This window comes from Marmota flaviventris, chromosome 12, assembly GCF_047511675.1.
Source record: "Marmota flaviventris isolate mMarFla1 chromosome 12, mMarFla1.hap1, whole genome shotgun sequence".
Lineage (NCBI taxonomy): Eukaryota > Metazoa > Chordata > Mammalia > Rodentia > Sciuridae > Marmota > Marmota flaviventris.
This window is the reverse complement of record NC_092509.1, coordinates 109038928-109056088: the sequence shown is the minus strand read 5'-3', so window position 1 is coordinate 109056088 and position 17161 is coordinate 109038928.

Sequence of the window (17161 nt, the reverse complement as noted above, 5' to 3'; positions counted from 1 at the left end):
GCTGACCGCTGTGCACACAGGACACATGCGACCTGCTGACCGCTGTGCACACAGGACATATGAGACCTGCTGACCACTGTGCATGCGTGACACACACACCCGCTGACCAATGTGCTCGTGGGACACACGCAACCTGCTGACTTCAGAAGTTCATGGCTGAATGGGAACGAGCCTCCACAGGAGGTCACTGTGCGTCTCACCCAGACCTGGGTGGGTGATGTCCATGAGACGGCACTGCAGCCTTTCAGGTGGTGCTAAGGAAGAGTTGGGATTGGGGGATTAGGATAAAATGGATGCTCTCTACATGCCAGAGGACCTGAAATCAGGAAGGAGGACCAGGAACAGCAAGCAACGTTGGTGTCCACCCCAAAATCACAAATTAGAATCCTCAAGGCAGTGGGATGGAGATGGGGCTGGTAGGAGGGGTGGAATCTCCTGGTCCCCCCTCATATCATAGGAGGAGGGAGCTGCCCTCCTCCTGCCTGGCCAAGAGGCAGCAGGGGCATCAGGTGAGAGCAAGAGCAGGCTCTCACCAGGTACCGGGTCTCCTGGCCTTTCTTCTTCAACTTTAAGGGTGAGAAACAGAGTTCCTCTGTGTGCAGCAGCAGGGAGGGACTGGATAGCCCGACATCAGCCACTGTTCCTGCTAAATGTGGGTGGGATTCTCCTGTTCCCCTTCCCCTTGGAATTCTGTCCAACGCTGGGCACAGTGCTCTGCCTCTCTGGTGGCTCCAGCTAACCCTTCCTCCCGGTTCCTAGGCCATAGGCTTCCACCAACGCAGCGAGCTGTGCATCCCTGACAGTTCTTCTTTCTTTTCCCACGTAGCTATGAATTAACCGTCTGCCTAAAACCATGCCTTGACTCATCTTCAGTTCTGCCCACACCTTCCTGCATTGCTCAGCTCTCTCGAGTTTCACACAGCGGGGACCAGGGCTCTCGCCATTCTCCGCACCTCCTTTGCTTATTCCTGTTCCTGTGTGCACCCCCTGCTGACCCTCAGCCTCCTCTCCTAGGCTGGAGAACATGCTCCACCCTCCAAAAAGGACAGGTCCTCTCACCTCCTGCCCTCAACCCCGAGATCATCAGAGAGCAAAATTAATCAATTAATTAAATTAATAATATGAAAAATATGAAAGTGGCTCTACCCACCTTCCTGGGTCCCTTGACAGGAGGGGACCTGACTCTGCCTCTGACCCCACATGGCAGCAGCCTGGCAGGACCTTGTGCCGAGGGTGGTGGCTCACCCCAGCCCCTCTGCATCTGTAGCAGGCAGGGCTCCGTCCTGCTCCCCACCCGGCCAAGCCAAACAGAGAGCTAACGGCAGCCGCCACTTGGCCCCCATCCGCACTTAATTGCTCAGAAGCAAAAGGAGGCTGGTGAGCGATTAGCGTCCCCAAACACCAACGTTTCCTTCGACCGCTTCTCCATCTCTTTGCCTCTTGATCTTAATGGATTCTGCACAGCATAATATGTCCTGACCCGCTTTGCATGAAGAAGCTACTGGAAGTTAAATCATGGTCATACAGAAGGATTCAAAATAGCTCCCCAGTAAGAAATCCTGACCTTTTTATTTCCATTAATACATGAAATAAATAAAGAGCATATTGTGGGTCTAGCATGATGCTTGGCACAGAGCAAGTATAAAGTGATTATTTCTTGAAATAATACCAACTACAATACGGTGACAGATCTGCACTGAGTAGCCTGTGAGGTTATTTATGGATTTTCAACCCAAGAGCACCATATTTCCTGATTTTTACAAATGAATTTTTAGATATTTTTAAGTATGAACCATATGAATCTTCCAGCTGAATAAAGAAAGACCAATCTGGCTTCCACATGAGAGAAAACATTCAACCCCTTCAAAACAAAAAGCTGTGTTCACTCTGACAAGAGATCTTGTTGCTAATCAGCCCCTCTTCCAAATGGAGCCTGCTCAAGCAAACTGACCCAACCCTCACACATGGGGGACATTTTTCAAGTTGTCCATTCATTTTCTAGCCAGAAATTTACTTAATTCCTGATATAAGCAAGACGTTGTATTCGGAAAACACAAGGCTGAGTCAATTTTCTGCCCTTAGGAGGTTACAGTCTAGTGGGAGAAAAGATTCACATGTACAAAGGTGTTCAATACAGGGACCACGGAGACCCATGAATGTTCCTCAGGGGTAAGAAGGGGAGCCTCTAGGGACCGGAGGCCACTGAAGCCAGAGCAGGCAGCTCTGAGCCAGGAGCCAAGTTGCTAGGGAAGAAGAGGGTCCCCCCACATGACAGCCAGGCACAGCATCACAGCAGCCCATCCCCACCGTCAAACCCCTGAGCAACCCAAATGCCACCAGCAGAACAACGCATCTGAACACAGCACCAGTCAGTGGTGAGCTTGAGGAACATCTCTGGGACAACAATGGGATGAGTCCACGTGCTTAGATGGGAAGAGAAGCAGCCAGACACAGAAAGAGCACGTCAGATGTCAGCTACGTGAATCTATCTATATAGACAGACAGACATAGACAGATATAGATATATATGTCAGATCTCTCTCTCTCCACACACACACACACACACACACACGCTCCCACAAGGCAGAACCTGCACCAAGGTCACCTTGGCAGAACTGGGGTGAGGAGGGCTGGGGCGGGGACCGGCTCCAAGGCACTGGAGTCCTGGTTCCTTTCTTATCAGTCTCAGGGTTCACGTGGTGTGCTGTCCTGTGGAAGTTCACTAGACTGAGCACCCATGCACCGCCCAATCTTGCACACTGTTGTGCTGAATAGGGGCAAAACAGAGGGCCCAGAAGTGGGAGTCCCCTGCACGCTCAGAGACTGGCAGTGCCCGTGGATTGGAGAGCTGGTTGGGGTGAAGGTGGGAGTGTCGTGGCTGTATAAAATGAGGGGACAAGGGTAGGCAGATGTGCATTCTGTGCCCTCTCTTCTCCAGCAAGAGCCCACCCCAAGTCCTAGGTGTTTAGAAGGCTTTCCTGCAGCTTTTGCTTTTCTGGAAAAGGACTTCCGGACAAGATCGGGAGGGTCTGTTAGTACTCAGGCTTGCTTCCTACTCGTGACAGAGTGCGCAGCTGAAACCCAGCTTAGCCGTGATGCAATCTGCCCTGGTTTAGCCATTCTCTCTCACTCCTCATCCCCGAGAAAACGGCACATGATTATTCTGCACAGAGGGGCCAGAGGATTCACCAGTAAGGGACAGGTGGAGGGTGAGGAGTGGAAGAAAGCTTCTCATTCCCAGTGGCTGGCATTTATACGTTCCTCTGCAACCAGTTCTTGAGCGCCTACTGTGCGCCAGGCCCCATGCCCTGCTCTGGGGGTGCAGAGCTGAGGAAAACCTTCTGCAACCCAGCAGATGCTCCTGAGGTGTGTTAAACAGCAGTCCCATCTAGAAGGGTAATTGTTAGAAGGAAAATGCCTGGCCTGAGGAGCCCGTGGGGTCTGGAGGCCCCTCCAGCGCAGTCGTGAACACCACTGCTCTGGAAAGTTGGCTTGGCAATAGCCCCCCATGGAACACCGGCAGCAGCATTTTGCCTGTACAGTTCAGCAAGGATTCGGCAAGCAAGCTGCTGGGGGAGAGGAAGGGTTAGCCTGGTTAAGAACTAGGAGCTTCAGAAGGAGCATTTGCATTTAAACAAAGAATGTGCTAATTATAACTTAATTGCATCCCCTTGCTAAAGCAGTTACCAGACTTTGCAACAAGGCAGCTCCTCCTCTCCTCCATGTGACCAGGCAAGTGCTACTGTGAGCACCTCCACCTGATGAAATCAGGTAGTTTCAGATCTCCATCTTCAGCCGTCACACAGCTTCTGAAACTCTAGGCCTTACAAACTAACTTGATGTTCTTCAAGGACTTTAGAACCCCCTCTGTAATCTGTTCCTCTTCCCACTCCTCCATCCCTGCTCCTGTCCCCTCAGTCCCCTGAATCTCAGTCTGGGAATCTTCCTGGACTCTTCCTCTCTTTCCACCAGACAAGCCACCAATCCAGGGCCCTCTGCCCCACCTCCCGGCGGCCCTGTAAGTGGCTACCCTCCATTCCAAGGCCCTCTCCACCTCCAGGGAACTTAAAAAGCAGACGGTATTCCTCTCCTTGGAGTCCCACCTCCTGTCCCTTCAACACCCTTGAGGCCTCTATGACAAAGAACTTTCTAGAAGGCAAATCTAATCACCTTATCATCCCTTCAAAGATCTTCTGCTCCAGGAGGAAATTCAAGTTCAAATCAAAATGCTCAACTACAAAAAGTGGGCAAAGAAGAAGCAGGGATGCTCCTCAGGAAAGGAAAGAAATACTCCTTACAATCTACAGAAAGAGGAGTGCACAGTAAAGCTGCAGACCCCCTGTCAGACCAAGGCTGGGGACAATCGCTGCTGGGGAGCTCAAGGCCCTTCCACAGGGGCAGGGAGAGCAAGGGCACCCCTCTGGAAACGACCGAGGCCGGCCACTCCTCCACTTGTCCCCAGGCGCCGGGTTTGTAACACAGGCATTTTGTAATAGCAGAAGACGAATATTCTTCATCAGGAGATGAATCAATGAACCACCAGACACTTGCACACCGGAATCCATGTAGCTGTTAGAAGGAAGAAAGAAAGGGTTAAGAAAACAAAAGTGGGTCTGTGTGTCCCTGTCTGGGAAGACCTCCCAGGTACGGATCCTCGGTGAATAGGAAAGGTGCAAAGTCGTGCCCACCCATTCTACTCACCAGGGGAAGGTGCACGCGCACACACGTGCACATGCACACGCACGGGCACACGCGCATGCAGTTGCTTGGGCGGGTAACATAAGCTCGGAAAGGCCACCTGGGACGTGGACAGGCGTGGTCCCTTACAGTGCGTCTGAGCTCTCCGCTGCTGATTTGGGCACGTTTCAGCGGCTGGACCCCTGAACGTGTTGCATGTCTACACAATTAGACGAGCCGTGTTCTAACACGGGTCCCCACAGCATGCACGCCCCTTCTGCCCCACGCCCTGCGCCCCTCCAGCCCCACCTCCTCCCCCTGGTGCCACCACGTCCTCAAAGCCTGCGGGCCTGGGGCCGGGCCTGCCGCGTGGTCCTTTTCTCCACGCAATGGCTTCGGCCTCCTCCCACGCCCCGCCCCGCCACCTCCGGGGCCTTGCTGGGGGGGGGGGGGGGGGGCGCTGTGCTGGAACCCCCTCCGCAGCGGTTCCTGCGCCCGCTTCCTCCGCCCGCCCACATCAGCTGCAGGGGCCGCTGTCCGCGCCCTTCCCTGCAGGGCCTCGGGGGCTCCCTAAGTTCTTCAACAGAACGGTCAGCCTCAGGGGCGCTTTTTCTCAGTAGGGAAAGTGTAACGGCTACTATTTATCCGGCTAGCTACGCTCCGGGTCCCTGCGGAGAGTTTTACAGCCACACCCGGTGACCGGTGACCTGCCTCCCGTAGCGGCCCCAGCCCTGAGCGCTCAATTGTCGGTATCCGACATTAATTAACCCACGTTTAAATAAGCACAGTGGGCACTAGCTACGGTACTGGACAGTGGGGCTTGGTCTCTGGGAGAAGCTCTGCACACAGCACCTCACACTCTCCCCCAGAAGCCTAGAGGCAGGTTTATGACTGTCCCCATCTCAAAGACACGAACGCTGCGCCTGGAACAGAGTTCTGGTGTGGCTGTGGGCTGAGCCCGAGCCACGGGATGGAGTGCAAGTGTGACCCCCACTGTCAGGTGAGGATAGTCTGGAAACAGTCACCACCTGTGTTTGGAAGTGGGCTTTGGACAGTCCAGATGAGCCCATCAGGGTGAAGCCCCATGCTTGAATACTGGTGGCTTTATAAGGACAGGACAAGGAACCCTCACATGACACACACTTCCTATCCCGGCCATGTGAAGCCCTGCCTGCAGTGGGACTCTGCTGGAAGCAGCAAGGAGGCCATGGCCAGATGCAGGCCCTTGGCCTTGGACTAGAACCTCCTTTCTTTATGAGTCGCTCAGCCTCAGGTCCTTTGTTACAGTAACAGAAAACAGATTAATACAATAAGAGTATAAATGTCTTCACCACAATTGCCCTAAACATTGCAATTTCAATTATGCTAAAAATCAGGTGATTTGAGTTTAAAATTTGTGTGTTCTAATAGCAAAGTCTAGGTTTTTAAAATTTGGCAGAGTGTAACACAGTAAATAGTAGCAGGGCCAAAAACTTATTTACATCATATTCCAGCATATATGCAAAATATATTTATTTTATTATTATTTTAAATATCCATATTGAGCCATAAGGTACATATAAGTTTTATCAATGAGTTTTGACAAAAGCAAAGACAAGTTATCTATACCCTGTTCAGATAAGAAGGCTCCAACACCTCAGTAAGTTTGCTCTTATCCTTCCTGGTCAGTCCCTATGTGCTCTCTGCCCCAGAGGCAGCCACCCTGTGGACTTCTTTTTCCCTAGGCAGCTTCCAGCTGTTCTAGAATTCATCGTAGAAGGAGTTGTATGTGTGGTCTTTGTGTCTGGCTTCTAGTCATCCTAACTTTTCTAAGAGTGGTGTTATTAGCTAGTCCCTTTTCATGGCTGAATAGTATTGCTTCAGGTGAACATTCCACAATCTGGCTCTCTATTCTATTGATAGGCTTTGAGCTGGTTTGAAGAAATCACATGTGAAGCTACTGTGATCATTCATACACAAGTGTTTTTGTGAATATCTATCTGATTTCTTTTACTAAACAGTTAGAAGTGAAATTTCTGGAACACAGTAGGTACGAATTTTGTACAGACTGTCAACCTGGTTTCCAAATAAGTTACACTATTTTTTATCCCAAAACACTCTAGAATCGGTTGTTTCACATACTTCTCTCATTTGATTTTGCTGATTTCTGCAGTTTTGGCCATTTTAGTGAGTGCATGATGGTCTCACTGTGGATTTAGGTTTAATTTCCTCAGTGTTTACAATTTTAGCACTTTTTCCTGTGCAGTCCCGTATCTTCCTTGCAGGTCTTTTGCCCACTTTCATTGAGTCTTTCTTTTGCAGTGTTCAGAGGGAATCCTGGTACATCCTGGATACAAGCCCTGGGCTGCAGAACGTGGATGGAGAATGCTGTCTATTGCTTTCCTATTGACTTGTCCAATTGTCCTGAACAGCATTGAATTCCGTTTGTTTGTTCATCTGACAGTGTTTTCTGCTGAGACGTTTGGTTTTCTGTTTGTTTGTTTTGTTCTGTTTGTTTTGAGACAGTGTTGGGGAAGCGTGTGATCCACGGGGCCTTGAGGCCTGGACTGCGCTGGACCATGCCGCCGCCAGTTGGCCTGTGTGGCCCTGCGTCTGCCGGCGAAGGGGGAGCTGTGTGCAGCTGGGTGTGAGTGTGGGGCTCCCAGAGGCCTTCTCCCGCGGCCAAGGGAGAGGCCGAAGAGCTGACAGGTTCCACTGCCCCTCTCCTCCCTGCTCCGTCCAGCCCTTCCCCCCGACAGCTCGTCCTTGGGACCGGCCCTCACCGCGCCCCCCAGGACTGTGTCCTGCACCTGGGCTCCTGGCCTCAAGTCTCGCTGCGGGTGGGCCTGCCCTGGCCACCCCCGCTGGCCGCCCTGCTCCACCCTGGCATAGGGGCTCTGCCGTTGGGACTCCCCCTTTGGGTGCGCTCAGTGCAGCGCAGCTGCCCTGACGCCGTCCTCACCCAGGCCACAGGAAGACCTGGCGCCGCGGCGGAGCCAGGGCGCAAGCACCCGAGCCGGAGCGGAGCGGAGCGCGGTGTGGCTCAGCAGGACGCGAGGCTCTGCGGACGGCGGACGGCGGCGCTTCCCGCGGACCCGCGGCGCGGGGTGCAGACCAGGCGTAGCCCAGGTCTCCGAACCTGCTGCAGAGTCCTTCCCCGCCACCTGCGCTGTCCTCGCCGGCGCTCGAGCGTGCCAGGGACACCTCGGGATCCAGCAGCTGAGTTCACACGCCGCCCCGCGCGCTCGCGAGGCCGGGCAGCCGGAGGGTGCGTCCCCGCGGGCCTCTGCCCTTCCCCACGCCAAGTCCCCTGGGCGGCAGGTCGGGTTCCCCGGGAGGGGGGCGCCTGGCCTAGCGCTGTAGGGCTGCTGGCCGCCGCAGAGCATCCCAGGCAGGCGCTGTGTGCGACGCCGCAGTCTGGCCGCCTGGCCACCTGGCCCTGCCCTCCCGCGTCTTGCTGCTGCCCTCTCTCCTTTCCTCCTTGAAGGGAAGAGTGTGGGGTCTGCCCCAGCTCTTGAACCAGTTCTTGAAGAGGGAAAGGCTTGTCCCTCCAGGAGACCAGGGCAGCGTGGCCTGAGGGAGGTCAGGCGGTGGGTCTCTGGTTCTTCCAGGTCCGGTCTATACCCTCTGCTCATTCTTTGTGAAGTTCAAAGTGACATTTTCTCAAAATCAAAGATTATTTTGCATAAAGAAAATAAAGCTTAAAACCCATGTTGTACTGGAAGTTCTCTAGGAAGGTTTACAGCTTTCAATGCTGTGGAACCTAAGTTACTCACAGGCAATCTTCCATACCCTAATAGAAGCCATACATGCAAAACCTGATTTATTCATTGATTTCTACATTAACTAACCCTATACATTTATTAACATTATGGAATGTGAGATGCAGGATTTAGAGCTAAGGAGTAAGAAGAAAAATGAATTTAAAATCTGCCTTTACCATTGGCTCTTCTAGTTGTGGGGGGGGGGGGGTGAGAAAAGCAAATGAAAACCTACAGTAAAATGTGATAAATGTTACAACAGGAGCTGGTAAAAACTACGTAGGAATGTGAGCGAACCTGCTCTTTGTGCCTGCGGGCTCAGGAGCCTGCCGCAGGGTGACTTGATTTCTGCAGCAGGCGACCTGCCTACCTGTGCCCTGTTGGGCTCATAGCTGAACCACTTCCTCGTCCTCTGCACAATGGGGGCCGCCCTGCACATGCTGCTGCAGGGCCCTGCCATCAGTGCTGGGAACAGTGCCACAGAGGACTCACAGATGGGGGACCACATCTGGACAATCAGAGCTGGCTAGGTCCTGCTGCACTGTCAAGCCGAAGAAAATCTTATGAAGACTGTCCAAATGTGTCCTTTCAAGTACACAATCAGTACATCACTTTAATACAAAAAATGCGTGTGATGGGGAAAGAGCTATGTTTTCCAGGTGCCCAAACCATTGCATCATGTTCTTCTCCCACCATGAAAAGTTTTGTGTCTACCCTCAACACACATTTCACTTGGCTTGTTGACAGTTTGTGAAGGACAAAAAGAACCTCTCCCTCTCATGTCTGGTCAAGTGCGCAAGGAGAAGAGCCAGCAATTAACCTAAAGCTTGGGCGATGGTGGTGTCCCACGCCTCATTTAGCAACCGCACTGCAGCTTCTGACCCCGATGACGTCTGTCCCCTGCAGCCTGCTCCCTCGGTCACCCACTGCTCACTTGTGGTAGGTTTGCAGCCTTGAACCCTCTTGCCTTCATATGGTTTCAGAAACACAAACCTTCATGCAGGTTATAAGATCATCAAACTTTTTAATAAAAACACATTTCCATGGAAAGCTCTGCTCCCTCATCTACACTGAGCATGTGACAAAAGCCACAAGCATGGGCATTTGGAATTTTGCTTCCAAATAAGTTTTACATGATGCAAAATTGTTGTGTCCCTAGACACCATTAACTTGTAGCGGGTAACAGTGGTGACTCTCACAGCACTTGCTGGGGGCGTGTGGCGCAGCTGAGGGCAGATCAGGGTGCCTGTGCGGTGGGCAGGCCCGCCTCCTGGCTCCAGCTCAGGAGGTAACTTCAGAGAAACCGAAGCGGCACGTCTTGGGTGCAGGTAATTCATTACATCTGTTGCCAGCGACTTGACTCTGACAAGTCCTGTTAGGCTCATTCCTAAGCTCGGCCTCCTCTGTGAAGCTAGACCTCCTTCTCCGAGTGGAGAGCCTGTGATGAAGTAACTCGGGCTTTTCATTTAAAAGACGCAGCGTCAGGCTGGGGTGGAGCCCGGTGGTGGAGTGTCTGCTGAGCCCGCTGGAGGCTTGAACCTCTGCTCACACTCTCCTGTGGGGTTTCCTCCTCTCCACAAATAAACTCTAAGTTGCCCCAGGTGCAAAGCCACCTCCCCTCCCTCGTCTTCATACCACACTTGGCAGCAGGCAGCATTCATTTCTCAATATCCAACAGGTGGTGGAGAACCATCATATGCCAGGCCCTGAACTGGGCACCTAAACCACAGGCAGCACCACCCCCTCCAGTAACAACCTAGCAGCAACCAGGTGTGTGCTCACAATGCAGTGAGGAGTGTGAGAAGGAAGATGCTCCACTGGGACCCAGGCACTGTGGAAGCCGTCTGGGGTGGGGAATCATGGGCATGCTCCAAGTAAATATCCTCGAGAGGGCAGAGAAAGCACAGAGTGTGCCCAGAGAGGGCACCCGAAGACCATGCATGGGACAAAGGAGGAACCAGGGGGGAGACGAGGGAGCTCCAGGGTCCTCCACTCTAACTCATGGTTCAGAAAGGTGTAGCTTTAAGGTTCTCTGTGACAGTCTTTGGAAAGCCACTCCACACACAACACAAAAAGGGATTACTGAACATTGGAGCATGAGTAAAAGTCTCACTGGAAAAAAAAAAGATGTCCGGCCCCGAGGCGACCGACCGTCCACGGGGAAGGACTGCCGTCCCAGCCACTGTGCTCTCTCCAGGTAAGGCCCCACTCTGCCTTCCCTTTCTGGAGTCCCGAGGGCTGGGTCATTGCGTGGTGGTGGACTCTTCTGAAGTTCAATGACTGTGGACGTTTGCCGAGAGGAAAGGAAGACTTAACCCCGAGGTTCAGAACTATCCTCAGTTAAATCATCTGTTTACTGTAGAGGGCCAGAGATTCTCAGCATAGGACTTAGAATATAAGCCAACCAAATAAACAGGAAGTGTCTTTCGCTTGCCATTGTTCAAATTTGTCAGGAAACCACAATGATACTGACAATTACCACTAATTAAGAATTTATCCCACACCTGAGCACGGTGTTCTCTCAGCCTTACGACAAGCCTGGGCGTGAGCCGTTGTTATCTGCACTGGGAAGCACGTAGAGGTGCTGGCGAAGCCGGTGAGCGATGCCGCCCCTGTCAGGTTGCTCCAGAGACGATTCAATTCACTCACCCAACAGTAAAATCTAGCAAACTCTGTGTGCCACACTCCTGACAAATCCTGCAGCTTCATGGAAATCTGAACCAAGTTGGGCCTCACCCTTGTCCTTGGTGCATATTCGTGCCTACTGAGTGATTGCGGGAGCGACTGAGTGCGTGGGTATGTGAAGGGATGTGTGCAGGAAAGACAAAGGAGTCCAACACCACAGCGCCCAATGACCCCGCCCAAGGAGGGATCCACGGGGCTTCATTCTGAAACAACCGGACACCTTTCCATCAGCACGAGGAGGTCGTAACCTCCACTTCTGGACCTTCTCACTCTGCCGCCCAGCACCTAAAGCCAAACAGAAGGAAGAACAGGGCAGGAGAGAGACTGGGAGCATTGTCCCTCCTCGCCTTAGCAGTAAAAGACTTGGGACAGATTCGATGGATTTGATCAATGGATCTAACAAAATAATTTGAGACTTTATGGCTTATTGATCAAGGAACTATGCCTGAGAGGTGCCCATCCATCACCTTTGAGGCCAAAGAACTCCCAGGGAAAACACTGTTCCTGCTGCAAATCACAGTCAGCCTTGGGATCGAGGCAGCCAGTGGCTCTGCCAACAGGAAATCCTCAGCAGGGCCCCACAGGCCTGCTTTCTGCCAGGGAGAAGAGACGGGCCTTAGGCAGGTGTGTTCACCAGGGGTTCCACATGCGTGACCCTCACGGGCCTCGCCAGGTGAGGGGAGGAGCCCTTCCTCAGGAGCCGCAGGGGCTTCAGTATGGGACAGAGGCACAGAACCTTGCTCTCTCCTTGCCAGCCGGCTCACTGGACCCCACAGACAGGTTCCTATAGGAACTAGTCAGAAGGACTCTATGATAAGGAATTGTAATGTCCATAAAAATAAAGGAAGAAATACCAAGCAAAAATTCTAGGCATCCTTTCTCTGTTTTGTTCTGTCTTGTCTGTGTGTACTGGGTGTGGAACCCAGAGCTCCTGCCTGCAGGCAAGTTCTTATCACTGAGCCACTCCCCAGCTTCTTGGAGTTCCCCTAGATGCTGGGATTCCACAAAGAACAGACAAACGCGGCCTCGCCCTGGCTGGGTAAGCCTGCTGGCATGAGAGCGAACCCACGGACATGTGTGTGCACAAGTGTGTGCATGTATATGAGAGAGCAAGTGTGAGTATGTGTAGGTGTGTGTGCGTGTGCTTCAGCATGTATGTGCATGAGAGCATGTGTGTGTGCAAGTGTGCAATGCGCATGAGTGCTTACGTGCCTGTGTGTCAGTGTGGTTTTCCGTGAGTGAATGCACATGTGCACATGTGCGTCTTGCAGGTATCTAAATGTGTGTGCATGAGTGTGTGTGTACGTGAGCATGTGTGTGTGGTGGAGTGAGGTCAGCGGCACCCTCTCTGTGCCGGAGCTCCCTGCTGCCAGGCCAACACTGGAGTGAGTGTGGCTTTCTCTCCGTTTCCAGACACTGGACACTCTGATGTTCAGGAATCTCGGGTTCTGACTCAGCCTGACGTGGCTGGAGCCCTTCTCGTCAGCTTTCAGGTTTAGGTTTTCTCTAGCTGGAGATCCTAATCTGCACCAGGACGCGGCAGGGTCCTGAGACTTGAGACCTCTCTTGTTTTAAATTTATTTATTTATTCTACTTTGTTATGCAGGACAGCAGAATGCAATTCATTTCATAGTACACACACAGAGCACAATTGTTCAAGTCTTGGTTGTGCACAAAGTAGAGACACACCATTCTATCTTCATACGCGTACTAGGCTAATGACCTCTGTCACATTCCACCATCTCTCTTACCCCCATGCCCTCTCCCTTCCCCTCCCTCCCCCTTTTTAATTTTTTCTAGTTGTAGATGGGCACAATACCCTATGGTTTTGATTTATTTATTTTCATGTGGTGCTGAAGATCGCACCTAGAGCTTCACACCTGCTAGAGGAAGCCACAATCCCAGCCCCATCCCTCCCTCCCTTTGTCCTGTCTAAAGTTCCCCCATTCCTCCCATGTTCCCCACTGCCACATGGAACAACAGCCACTTATCAGAGAAAACATTCAGCCTTTGGTTTTTTGGGGATTGGCTTATTTCACTCAGCATGATATTCCCCAACTCCATCCATTTTCCTGCAAATACCATGATTTATTCTCTTTTACTGCTGAGTAATACTTCATTGTGTATATATATCACATTTTCTTTATCCATTCATCTACTGAAGGGCATCTAGGTTGGTTCCACAGTTTATCTATTGTGAATTGTGCTGCCTAAACATTGATGTGGCTGTGTCCCTGTAGTATGCTGTTTTTAAGTCCTTTGGGTATAAACTGAGGAGTTGGAGATCTGGGCCAAATGGTGGTTCCATTTCCAGTTTTCCAAGGAATCTCCACACTGCTCTCCATAGTAGCTACACCAATTTGCAGTCCCACCAGCAATGTATTAGTGTGCCTTTTCCCCACATCCTCGCCAACACTTATTGTTGTTTGTATTCTTTATAGCTGCCATTGTGACTGGAGTGAGATGGAATCTTAGAGTAGTTTTGATTTGCATTTCTCTAATTGCTAGATATGTTGAACATTTTTTCATAGATTTGTTGATTGATTGTATATCATCTGAGAAGAGTCGTTCAGGTCCTTGGCCCATTTATTGATTGGGTCATTTGGTTTTTTTTTTGTTGTTGTTGGGGTTTTTTAATTTGTTTATGTTTTTTGAGTTCTTTATATATATCCTAGAGATCAGTGCTCTATCTGATGTGCATGTGGTAAAAATTTGCTCCCATTCTGTAGGCTCTCTCTTCACCTCACTGATTGTTTCCTTTGCTAATAGGAAGCTTTTCAGTTTGAATCCACACCACTTATTGATTCTTGATTTTATTTCTTGTGCTATAGGAGTCTTGTTAAGGAAGTCAGGGCCTAATCCAACATGATGAAGATTTGGGTCTACGTTTTCTTCTATTAGGTACAGGGTCTCTGGTCTAATTCCTAAGTCCTTGATCCACTTTGAGTTGAGTTTTGTGCATGGTGAGAGAGAAGGGTTTAATTTTATTTTGTTGCATATGGATTTCAAGTTTTCTCAGGACCATTTGTTGAAGAGGCTATCTTTTCTCCAATGCATGTTTTTGGCGCCTTTGTCCAGTATGAGATAACTGTACTTATGTGGGTTTGCCTCTATTCTGTACCACTGGTCAACAAGTCTATTAGGGTGCCAACACCATGCCATTTTTATTAATGTTGCTCTATAGTATAGTTTAAGGTCTGGTATTGTGATGCCACCTGCTTCACTCATCTTACTAAGGATTGCTTTATCTATCCTGGGTCTCTTATTTTTCCAGATGACTTTCATGATTGCTTTTTCTATTTCTATGAGGAATATCATTGGGATTTTTATTGGAATTGCATTAAATTTCTATGGTGGTTTTGGTAGTATGGTCATTTTGACAATATTAATTTTGCCTATTCAAGAACAAGGGAGATCTTTCCATCTTCTAAGATCTTCTTTAATTTCTTTCTTTAGCATTCTGTACTTTTCATTGTAAGGTCTTTCACCTCTTTTGTTAACTTGATTCCTAAGTATTTTTGGGGGGCGGGTGGGTATTGTAAATACGATAGTTTTCCTTGTTTCTCTTTCAGAGGATTTGTCACTGATGTACAGAAATGCCTTTAATTTATGGGCATTGATTTTATATCCTGCTACTTTACTGAATTCATTTTAGTTCTAGAAGTTTTCTGGTGAAATTTTTAGGATCCTCTAGGTATAGAATCATGTCGTTAGCAATCAGTGATACTTTGGGTTCTTCTTTTCCTATGTGTATCCCTTTAATTTCTTTCATCTAATTGCTCTGGCTAGAGTTTCAAGAACTATTTAAATACAAGTGTCTCGTTCCAGTTTGGGAAGGCTTTCAATTGTTCTCCACTTAGAATGATGCTGGCCTGGGGCTTAGCATAGATAGCTTTTATGATGTTGAGATATGTTCTTGTTATCCCTAGTTTTTCTAGTGTTTTGAACATGAAGGGGTGCTGTATTTTGTCGAATGCTTTTTCTGCATGTATTGAGATGAGCATATGGTTCTTATCTTTTAGTCTACTGATGTGATGAATCACATTTATTGATTTCCGTATATTAAACCTAACTTACATCCCTGGAATGAACCCCACTTGGTCGTGGTGCACTATATTTTTGATATGTTTTTGTATTGAATTTGCCAGAATTTTATTGAAACTTTTTGCATCTATGTTCATTAGAGATATTGGTCTGAAGTTCTTTCTTTGATGTGTCTTTGGTTTTGGAATCAGGGTGATATTGACCTCATAGAATGAATTTGGAAGTGTTTCCTCTTTTTCTATTTCATGGAATAATTTGAGGAGTACTGATATTAGTTCTTCCTTAAAGGTCTTACTTGAAGAACTCAGCTGCGAATCAATCTGGTCCTGGGCTTTTCTTGGTTGATAGGCTTCTGATGGTGTCTTCTATTGCATTGCTTGAAATTGATCTGTTTAAATTGTGTATATTGTCTTGACTCAATTTGGGCAACTCATATGACTCTAGAATTTGTTGATACCTTTGATATTTTCTATTTTATTGGAGTACAAATTTTCAAAATAATTTCTAATTATCTTCTGTATTTCTGTAGAGTTTGTCATGATATTTCCTTTTTCATTGCAAATGTTAGTGATTTGAGTTTTCTCTCTCCTTCTCTTCATTATCAAGGCTAGGGGGTTATCAATTTTACTTATTTTTTTCAAAGAACCAACTTTTGCTTTGTCAATTTTTTAATTACTTATTTTCTATCAATTTCATTGATTTCAGCTCTGACTTTAATTATTTCCTTTCTTCTACTGTTTTTGGTGTTGATATGTCCCTTCTTTTTCTAGGGCTTTGAGATGTAGTGTTAGGTCATTTATTTGTTGACTTTTTCTTCTTTTAAGGAATGAACCCCATGCAATTTTCCTCTTAGTAATCCTTCATAGTGTTCCAGAGATTTCAATATGTTGTGTCAGTGTTCTCATCCACCTCTAAGGACTTTTTAATCTTCTCTTTAATATTTTCTGCAATCCATTGTTTATTCAGTAGCATATTATTTAGTCTCCAGTGTTGGAGTAGCTTCTATCTTTTATTTTATCATTTATTTCTAATTTAATTCCATTATGATCTGATAGAATGAAGGGTAGGATCTCTACTTTGTTTTATTTTCTAAGAGTTGCTTTGTGGCATAGTATATAGTCTATTTTAGAGAATGATCCACATGCTACTGAGAAGAAAGTGTATTTACTACTTGAGGGATGAAATATTCTATATATGTCAGTGAAGTCTAAATTATTAATTGTATTATTGAGTTCTATAGTTTCTTTGCTTAGCTTTTGTTTGGAATACCTATCCAGTGGTGAAAGATGCATGTTAAAATTACCCAGAATTATTAGGTTGTGCTCTATTTGACTCTTGAACTTGAGAAGAGTTTGTTTGATGGACGTAGAAGCTCCATTGTTTGGGGCATATATATTTATTATTACTATGTCTTGTTGATGAATGGTTCCCTTGAACAGTATGAAATGTCCTTCTTTATCCCTTTTGATTAACTTTGGCTGGAAGTCTATTTGATATGAGGATGGAAACCTCTGCTTGCTTCCGCAGTCCATGTGAGTGATATGATTTTTCCCAACCTTTCACCTTCAGTCTGTGGATGTCTTTTCCTATGAGTCTCTTAAAGGCAGCATATTGTTGGGTCTTTTTTAAAATCCAATCTACCACTCTATGTCTTTTGATTGATGAGTTTAGGCCATTAACATTCAGGGTTATTATTGAGACATGATTTGTATTCCTGGTCATTTTTGTTTATTTTTGGTATTTAACTTGACTTGGTTTCTCCTTTGATTGGTTTTCCTTTAGTGTAATACCTCCCTTTGTTGATTATCATTGATGTTTTTTATTTCCTCATCATGGAATATTTTGCTGAGAATGTTCTGTAGTGAAGGCTTTCTAGTTGTAAATTCTTTTAACTTTTGTTTATTGTGGAAGGTTTTTATTTCATCATCAAATCTAAAGCTTAATTTTGCTGGATATAAGATTCTTGGTTGACATCCATTTTCTTTTAGAGCTTGGTGTATATTGTTTCAGGATCT